General features: G+C 44.3%; 1 pseudogene; it reads right to left on the reverse strand.

Annotated features, from left to right (window-relative positions):
• Positions 1-7483: 7483 nt before the first annotated feature.
• On the reverse strand, positions 7484-10328 carry LOC123087055 (disease resistance protein RPM1-like; annotated as a pseudogene).
• Positions 10329-10583: the final 255 nt, after the last annotated feature.

Below are 10583 nucleotides of genomic sequence, written 5' to 3' on the forward strand. Positions count from 1 at the left end.
AGACACGTGGCGGCCACTTGTGCTCCCTCGGAGCTGACCCATTTGTCCAGTTTGCCTACAGTGGCGGACGGCAAAGGGTCACCACATTTGCCTACAGTGGAGGACGGCAAAGAATAGGTGGGCAGTGACGTCCAAATGACGTCACCAGGCGGACAGCAAAGGCCAGATAATTTTTGCCGTCAGGAGCTGACGACAAAGGCTGCCGTTAGCCATCTAATGGACTAACAGCGTATTTATTGCCGTCAGCTTTCTTTGCCGTCAGCCTTCGGAAGCAGACGACAAAGTAGCTCTTTGCCGATCCTTACTTTGCCGGAGCCTGTTGCCGTCCGCGGCAGATGGCAAAGGCCTTTGCCGTCCGCATTTCCTGCCTTTGCCGTCCCCGACGGACGGCAAAGTAGCTGATTCCTATAGTGAAAGAATAACTTTGAGGTGGTTTCGTACCCTACAATAATCTCTTCATTTGTTCTCCGCTATTAGTGACATTGGAGTGACTCTTTGTTGCATGTTGAGGGATAGTTATATGATCCAATTATGTTATTATTGTCGAGAGAACTTGCACTAGTGAAAGTATGAACCCTAAGCCTTGTTTCCTAGCATTGCAATACCGTTTACGCTCACTTTTACCACTTGTTACCTTGCTGTTTTTATAATTTCAGATTACAAAAACCTATATCTGCCATCCATATTGCACTTGTATCACAATCTCTTCCCCGAACTAGTGCAGCTATACAATTTACCATTGTATTGGGTGTGTTGGGGACACAAGAGACTCTTTGTTATTTGGCTGCAGGGTTGTTTGAGAAAGGCCATCTACATCCTATGCCTCCTACAGATTGATAAACCTTAGATTATCCACTTGACGAAAATTTGCTACTTCCATACAAACCTCTGCCCTTGGAGGCCCAACAACGTCTACAAGAAGAAGGTTGTGTAGTAGACATCACACACCACAAAAAAATGGAGACTGGAGCTCTAGATAAAAAATGGACGACTGAAAGGAACCGATGAACATGACTAAAACACACCATAAAATAGAAAAGAATTACCAAATGATGGACTATGTTACTGGTCAAATAGAGCAAACATCTTAATATGGCCATGTAAAAACTGAGAAACTCAGGGCTTGGGTTATTGCATTATTTTTACCAAAATTATACAAAGCATCTACAATGTGGGTCGCTCCTGAATTTCCAAATAATTAATGTCCAGAGTCGAATCACATGACAAGGATAAAACATTAGCAGTATCCTAGTCGTAATAAAAACATGACCCCGGAATTGCAACTGGTTGTGACTATACAAACTAAAAAAGGGAAAATGGCTTTAGTTGCAAGTCAAATGTTGGCTTGCAACTGGGCCCCACTCCTGAATTGCGAGTCCATGGTCAACTTTAAATTAGGGTGCTTATATAAACTAAAAAACACAAATGCCCTCCCCCCCTGAGCTGCAGGTATGGGGTCAACTTGCAACTAGGGTGCCTGTACACACTACAAAAAACATGAAAATTCCCTAGAGTTGCAAGTCTAGGATCAACTCGCAACTAGTCACGACTATACAACTATAAAGGGAAAGGGGCCCAGTTGCAAGTCAAATGTTGATTTGCAACTGGGCCCCACTCCCCGAGTTGCGAGGCCGGGGTCAACTTTGAAAATAGGGTGCTTATACAAACTACGAAAAACATAAATGGCCCCCTGGGTTGCGAGTTCGGGGTCAACATGCAACTAGGGTGCCTATACACACTACAAAAAACATAAAAATAGCCCGCAAGTTCCAAGTCTAGGGTCAACTTGCAACTTTTCATGACTACACAATTATAAAAGGGAAAAAGGCCCAGTTGCAAGTTGAATGTTGATTTGCAACTGGGCCCCACTCCCTAATTTGCGAGTCTGAGGTCAACTTTAAACTAGGGTCATTATACAAACCACAAACACATAAATGCCCCCCCCCTCCCGAGTTGCGAGTTCAGGGTCAACTTGCAACTTGTCGCGGCTATATACAACTATGATGGGAAAAGGGTGGACTTGCAACTAGGGAAACTCCCTAGAGTTGCAAGTCAAGGATCACCTTGCAACTGGTCACGACTATACAATTATAAAGGGAAAGGGGCACAGTTGCAAGTCGAATGTTGATTTATAACTGGGCCCCACTTCCTGAGTTGCGAGTCCGGGGTCAACTTGAAACTAGGGTGCTTATACAAACTACTAAAAATATAAATGCCCTCCCCCCCCCCCCCCCGAGTTGCGAGTCCAGGGTCAACTTGCAACTAGGGTGCCTATACACACTACAAAAAACTTAAAAATGGCACTCGAGTTGCAAGTCTAGGGTCAACTTGCAACTTTTCACGACTACACAACTATAAAAGGGAAAAGGGCCTAGTTGCAAGTAAATGTTGATTTGCAGCTGGGCCCCATTCCTTGATTTGCGAGTCTGAGGTCAACTTTAAACTAGGGTGCTTATAAAAACTATAGAAAGGATAAATGCCCCCATCCCTGAGTTGCGAGTCTGGGGTCTACTTGAAACTATGGTGCCTATACAAACTACAAAAAACATAAAATGACCCCCGCGAGTCCGGGGTCAACTTGCAAGTGGCTTGACTATATACAACTATGAAGGGAGAAGGGTGGACTTGCAACTGGGCATCTACTACTAGGAAGCCCCTATTGCGAGTCGATGGTGGACTTGCAATTGGCTATACAACTAGAAAATCTCGATTTACGAGTCGAGGATGAACATGCAACCGGGACAAGTCTAGTTACGAGTCGAGAGTGCACTTGTTGGGGCAACTAAACTTCTACAAAAGCCTAGTTGCGAGTAGACGACACACTTGCAACTAGAGGACCACCTACAACTACAAAAAAGGCCCAAGTTGCAATTAGGGCAACTACACTACTACAAGCCCAGTTGCGAGGCAATGGTGGACTTGCAACTAGGGCACCCCTACAAAGGAAACCCTAGTTGCAAGTCGATGGTGGACTTGCAACTGTGGCAACTGCTACAAAGCCCTAGTTGTGAGTAGATGGTGGATTTGCAACTTGGACAATTAAAACTACAAAACAGCCCCCAGTTGCGAGTCGAGTGGTGAACATTCAACTGGGGCAATTACAACTACAAAGCCCTAGTTGCAAAGCAATGTTGGACTTGCAACTGCGGCAATTGCAAATACAGAAAGGGGCAATTGTGAGTCGAGGGTGAACAAAAAGGCCACGGGTTGTATCTAGGGCAACCTACAAGCACAAAAAGAAGCTCCCAGTTGCGAGTCGAGGGTTAACTTGCAACTGGGGGTCAACTACAACCAAGGAAAAAACAAGCCACCAGTTGCGAGTCAATGGTTGACTTGCAACTAATGCCCTCGCCTTGCGAGTCAAGGTCTGACTTGAAACTACGTCAAACACAACTACAAAAACCAAACCCCCAGTTGAGAGTCGAGGGTTGACTTGTAACTAGGGGACCCAATTAGCGAGTTAGTGGCTGACTTGCAACTGGGCAACCTACAACCACAAAAAAACATCTTTTGCGAGTTAGGGGTTGATTTTCCATGACTCGGGCCTCAAGTTGCGAGTTAGGACTGACTTGCAACTGGGGCGAACTTACAAGTACAAAAGAAGCCCCAGTTGCGAGTTAAGGGTTGACTTCAAACTAGGGCCTCGGATTATAAGTCAAGGTTTGACTTGCAACTAGGTCAACTACAAACTACAAAAAAACAAGCCCTCGGTTGTGAGTCGATGGTTGACTTGCAACTGAGGCCTCGGGTTGCAAGTCGTGGTTTGACTTGCACCTGGTTCGACTACAAACTACAGAAAAACAAGCCTCAGTTGTGAGTCGAGGGTTGACTTGAAACCGGGGCCTCGGGTTGCAAGTCAAGGCTTGACTTGAAACCGAGCCTTGGGTTGCAAGTCGAGGCTTCACTTGCAACTGGGGCAACTACAAATTATGAGAATAAGCCCCCAATTGTGAGTCTATGGTCGACTTGCAACACGTGCAACCTACAACTACACAAAATTAAGCCCTCCTAGTTCCAAGTCGAGGGTTGACTTGCAACTAGGGGGCTTCGAGTTGCAAATCAGGGGCCGGATAGTAACTGGGGCAACCTACAAGTATGAAAAGAAGCTGCCAATTGCGAGTCAAGGGTTAACTTGCAACTAGGGGTCAATTACAACCACAGAAAAAAGCCCCCAGTTGCAAGTCAATGGTTGACTTCCAACTAAGGGCCTCGAGTTGCGAGTCAGGGTCCGATTTGCAACTGGGTCAAATACAACTACGAAAACCAAAACCCCAGTTGCGTGTCGAGGATTGACTTGTATGTAGGGGATACAAGTAGCAAGTTAGGGTCGACTAGCAACTAGGCAACCTACAACCCCCAAAAAAGGCCTTAGTTGTGAGTTAGGGGTTGATTTGCAACTAGGGCTTTGAGTTGCGAGTTAGTACAGACTTGCGACTGGGGCAAACTTACAAGTACAAAATAAGCCCTAGTTGCGAGTCAAGGGTTGACTTGCAACTGGGGCCTCGGGTTGCCAGTCGAGGCTTGAATTGTAACTGGATCGACTACAAAATACGCAAACAAGCACCTAGTTGTGAGTCGATGGTTGACTTGCAACCGGGGCCTTGGTTTGCAAAGTTGAGGCTTGACATGCAACTAGGGAAACTACAAAAACTATGAAACAAGCCCCCAATTACGAATCGAAGATTGACTTGCAACTAGGGTGCCCCAAAGTTGTGAGTTAGTGGTTGACTTGCAACTGGAGCAACCTACAATTACAAAAAAAAGCCACCCCCCCCCCCTCAAGTTGCGAGTTGAGGACTTGCAATTGTAGCCTTGAGTTGTGATTCTGGGGTCAACTTGCAACTTGGGGCAAACTACTATGAACAAAAAAGGGAAGAACATTAAAACATGGATTTGATAAAAACTATTTTACAAAAAAAATTCTTAGAAAAATTTCATGCAAGCAAGTGTTGCTGGATTACCGCTGAAGAGCGGAACTCGTCCCATACATAGTAACATAGACACTACACCTGCTTAGGCCAAAAAAAAGAAATGAAAATAAATGACTTAACTGTTGATTATATACAATAACTTGAAATAAGAAGATGAGAATGAAATAAAAACATGTGTGCTGCCCAGAATTGTTTGGTAAACAAAAAGGCTAAACAATGAAAAGGAAAAAAGAGTTGCTAATTAGCTCAAATAAATATAAAAACTAATTTTATGATACCGGAAATTCAGATCCCCTGATGATTCTAAAAAAGGTGGCGGTTGAACATTTGTGCTCCTGAAGTAATAATGCGCCAATTTTGTTCCATGCACCATAAAATCAGTGCAAAAACTTGTTCATGTGTTCGACGCACATAAAATTAGTCAGTGCATGAAACTTGCACAAGAAGTGCATTCATATTGTACAACCATAACATGTTACATGCTATAAACTTTGGTATGGCTAATTACATCGATGCTGGAAAAAAGAACAATCAGACAAACTTGTTTTCTTCTTACTAAAGAAATGACCAGCAATTTTTTTTAAAGTTTAGTAGAGCTTTCCATCACAACACACAATACTTCAGCTTGATCACATATTAGAACCAAGTCTTGGTAGAATAGGCCAGCAATCGGCAGGTCTACTTTGATCCAAAGTTGGTACATAAGTCTGTTTCAAAAAAAAACAAAGCTGGTACATAATGGGTACTAGTACAATTCTCCCAAGATAACACCAAAAAAACTTTATACTACCCATGCTAGTAAAAGAAAGGAAATAAATGGATTGCGCATAAGAAAAGTATAATAACTTCAGTTTGCAAAAATTGATGAACATGATCATGCGCTTAAAAATGTCTACTGCATGCAAACTGGCACCAAAAAACACAAACAGGCTGCGTAATATTAGCATTAAAACTCATCCTACTCGTTGACAGAACAATGAGTACCAATATCAGATGACAAAAACAAAAGAACATCACAGTATACTGCCAACAAAACAACTGCCTAACAAAAAGAGAATTAGAAGTACACTACTAAAACACTCAGCAACCAATGTGGCCAACACAAATCTGCTACAACTATATATTCGCAACACACAGGGATAAAATATCCCCAAAACTAACTTGGAATGAAAACAATACCAAATCTGAAACTGAAAAGGCCTACATGTGAAAAATGGAAAATGAATTTGGGAACCATATGTGCTAACACACAGAAAAAGATGAAACGTCTAGAAACCCCTAGAAAAGTTACTGAGCCTGCTTACTACAAAAAACACAACAAAAACCCCTAGAAGACACCCCCAGGGACAGCTGAAACTGTGTACTGAAAAAATCTAATAAAACTACACCAAATTTACAAAGCGTTTGATCAGGAATACACAACAAACGCCACACTTATGAAGCGTTTGTGTGTGCTAAAATCCCCTAGTATATTAGCACCATGAAACTAATTTATATGCTGGATACAACCTATAAGAACTACAACAGGCTTTTGTACAGATTACAAAACTGGAAAATTCCATAACAAAAGAATTATATCAACAAAGAATCACTACACTGAAAATTTACTTGAGTAAGTATACCATCAGCAAAAAAATACTATATAGATGAAATACACAATTGGGTGAACTAAGAATACAATACCCTATATAGATGAAATACACAAACAAAAAAGAGATATGTATAAGTTGATGCATTCGTGAGGTGCTTCTTTGTTTATGTTCATCTCTTTTTCTTTAAAAAAAATCTTCATCTTTTTTTTGCGGGGAAACAAATCTCCATCTCACTTGAAGCATTTCTATGTATTGCCTAACCTAAGCAACTTCACCATCACGTATGATCCATCTCCAAGTTTTCCGACATCAGATCTCCCATCTAGAGAAGTTGTGAAACATCCTAGTAGTCTTAGCTACTCACCCGTGGGTCACCGTCGTGGGACATGAACAGCTGTGTCGCATGCACAGCGTGAGTTCTTCACCTGCAACCACTTGATGCAAGCCGGCATGGAAGTCGGTCGTCAGTACCCCCAGCAGATCATTGTCTCTGCATCAGATCCTTTCGCTCCTGCCAAGAATCCATCAGTCACAAGTCATGATTAGGCAAATTTTCATGTCGTGGCTGTGAACTGTTCCACATGCATGGATATGCCAATTTAGCGGAGGAAAATTGTACCAGCTAAACTTCTCCGACAACCTTGATCGTTTTGCACGCGTTTAATGAGAACTCCGATAGACAAGCACTTAAAAAGAAACATAAAATTTTCATCGGCAAGGTGCCATGGATCCATCCTTGGATTCATACTTCATCAGAGCAATAATAGCAAAAATACAAATTCAGAACATACCCAATGCTGCACTAGGTAGTAAAATGCAGAGTTTTGCCGATGCTGGCAAGTAGCCCCATCTTTTTGAAGCTGTGGGCCCCATATTGAAGTCAAAGCAGGCCTTAGACCATTTCTAGGATATTTAGTTAGAGTGAATCACCACCATGGCGCCTTAACCATTAGGCAGATATCCCCTAAAGCCATTTGTGAAACTTTGACGAGTTGACTGACCCCACTGGTTATGTGACTGCATCCGTCTTGAAAGACTCTTGAACATTTGATAGGTTGATATAAATTTTTTGCTCCAACAATCGTGCATTATGCCAGAAGTTCTTTACAACTATAATACGCTGACCATCTTGATGATTTACCCCATGACCTTTCCCATATGGTATCTTCTCTATGAACTTACTTGGCATCTGAAACAACTCCACATTTTCCAGATGTATGAGGTTCTCGATGCTTCGGGGTATCTCGGTGAGTTCAAGACATAGACCAAGCGTCAGTAGACGTAAATCTGCAAGGCTGTCCTTTTGAAATTCTATGCTGGTAAGGTTAGGCAATCCCTGTAGGTTTAGTTGTCTAAGGACTAGAAAACAACCTGCCGGAAAGGTCAAGCTTCTCTCGTTGCATGCATTGATGATACTAAGATGCAACAGACTGGGAACTGATGAGAGTAGCGCAATTGAATCTTCTCCAAGTTTAGATGAATGCAAATGCAAATGTATGAGGTTGGTAAGAGAACCAAACCACGATGGTAGCTTATCCCTTGCCAACTTTCCAGTTACATTGAGGGTTTTTAGCTTCACTGGTGCTGGAGAAAATGACTCCAAGTCCAATGTTACATTAGCATCGGAATTGATTATTCCCAAGCGCAGAAGGCAGCTCATTTTGGATATTGCTAAGGGAAAATCGATAAGAATTCTCTGGTCTACTCCAGATAGCTCTAAGCTCCTCATCTGTTCCAAGCTTTCTAAGGATTTGACCACCTTCTGATCAGCTTGAACATATTTAAGAGTCTGCAGGCATTTGAGATTTTCAAGCCCATCTGGAAGAGAAACTGTTGTACCAGTTTCCGGTTCCATAAAATCTGTGGTTCCACGTGTAAATAATATCAGGTGCTGGAGGTTCTTCCGTTTGGTTATGATACTTGGTAATACCTTGATACTGGACCATTTGGCATCTAAAGTTTGCAAATCACGTAGTCTCCCCAGTTCTCTCAGTAGTTCTTCAATGTAGGTGGAGCGTATGCCAAGGTACCACAGATTTGGAAGATTGGCCACTGCACTAGGCAGTTTACATGCCTTAACATACCAAAGATTTAGCACAGTTAACAATCTAAAATGAGAAAATAGTGCAACATCTAGGTCTGATCTAAGCACATAGAAGGAGCGAAGTGAGGGCATATTTGGAGTTGACTGATGGTCATTTTGGCACTGGTAAAGTGTACGATAACGGATTTTCTGTTTTAAGTCCACCCTTGCACTTGTAGATAACTGAAAGTATCCATCTTCTTTTGATCTATATGCAGCAATCTCCCTGATCAGGTCGTGAATGTGTAACCGCTTTGCACGCCCAAACTCATTTTTCAACTTGACAAGCAACAAGTTCCGTTGCACTAGCTCGTTCACGTAACCATCCGCGACCTCCTCCATCGTGACATGCCCTGTTTCCACTATCAAACCTTGGGCTATCTAGTCTCTGATAAGAATCTTCCTTTTGATAAAGAAATCCATAGGGTATACACTGCAATAGAGGAATCATCTCTTTAGGCGGTATAGTAAGTCATCAATACTGAAATTCACTACGCTCGCCACTTGCCCAATTCCATGGTCATCTCTTTCATCCCACACAAGGCTATCATGGACGTTCTTCCAAGCAAACTCTGTTTTCTCCTTCAACAGAAGGAGGTTTCCAACCGATATAATCGCCAATGGCAGCCCACAACATTTTTGCAGTATCTTGAGAGCCCAATTCTGCAGGTGACATGGGCACTCCTGGTTTGCATTTTCCCTGAATGTGGTGCTACAAAATACAGACCATGCTTCATGTTCACGGAGCGGCTGCAACATGATGGTCCTGTTGTCTGATGCCAGAGCAGCCACTTCTTGATTGTGTGTGGTGATGACTACTCGGCTCCCGGTTTCACTGTCAAGCAATACACTACGGAGATGAAACCAGGCATCCGCATTCCAGACATCATCCAGCAAGAGGAAGTACCTTTTGTGAGCTAGATGCCCACGAAGAGCCTCGACTAGTCACCGCTAGTCCATCTCCTGTGTGTCCCCCAGTGCATTGTCTCGGACACCCCGATGAAGTTCCTTGATGATTCTCCTCATGAGGTCCTCCGTCGTGAAGTTCTTGGAGACGGTAACCCATGCGGTGCAATCGAAATTGCAGTTTGCAGCGATTTTATTGTACACGTTAGTGGCAACAGTAGTCTTGCCAACACCGCCCACCCCACAGACCGCAACTATTATCCGCCGCGGGTCGGCAACCCTGGTTAGCCATTTCATCAGTAACCTTGTGTGCTCGGCAAAACCGGCAATTTTCCCTTCCTCCACGAAGTGCGCTGCCTCTGATATGTTCCGGCAGATACCGGCCACTGCAGGGGCTGAGCTTGATGCGGATGCCTCGGCCGGTCGGATGCCAAGCTGCTCCTTCACGGTGGACAGGGCGCGGAGCCTCTCCCTTGCCTTCCGCATGCACCTCAGGAGGGCGAACAGGGCTGCTACGTCAGCGCAGGCACGGACGAAGCCGACGCTCAAGAGAAAGGTATAATCGTCGGTGACGTCCTCGAGCTCGAAGCCGACGTGGCGAACCTGGTTGACCCACGCGTCGATGAGCTTGTTTGTGCCACGGTGGGATTCGGTGAAGTGGAGGAAGGCGCAGAGGAGATCGAGGTCGCGCGCGGCGGTGGCGATACCGGAGCGGATTTAGACAAAGGAGGCGAGGAAGACGGCCGTGCGGCGGCCTGTGCAGAGCATCGCCGCGGCGACCTTGGCCAAGAGGGATATGGCGATCAGCTCCGCCATGGCTCGGCTCATAGTAGGGTGATACGACTCACAAGAGGTTAAAATTCAACGACCTGTCGACGCGAGTATGGAAATAATTCGGATGGTCCCGAGCACAGACAACGAGAGGGAATAATTCGAAGGGCTGGCGGACACATTTACGCTGGACACATGCTGACGACGCGATTAAAGTCGATCACGCGTCCATGCGAGGCTGCTGCATGTGTCCCCTACTGGCCCACACGCGATGGGGCCTAATGAGGATACATATTTGGG

Source organism: Triticum aestivum, chromosome 1B (assembly GCF_018294505.1).
Source record: "Triticum aestivum cultivar Chinese Spring chromosome 1B, IWGSC CS RefSeq v2.1, whole genome shotgun sequence".
Classification (NCBI taxonomy): domain Eukaryota; kingdom Viridiplantae; phylum Streptophyta; class Magnoliopsida; order Poales; family Poaceae; genus Triticum; species Triticum aestivum.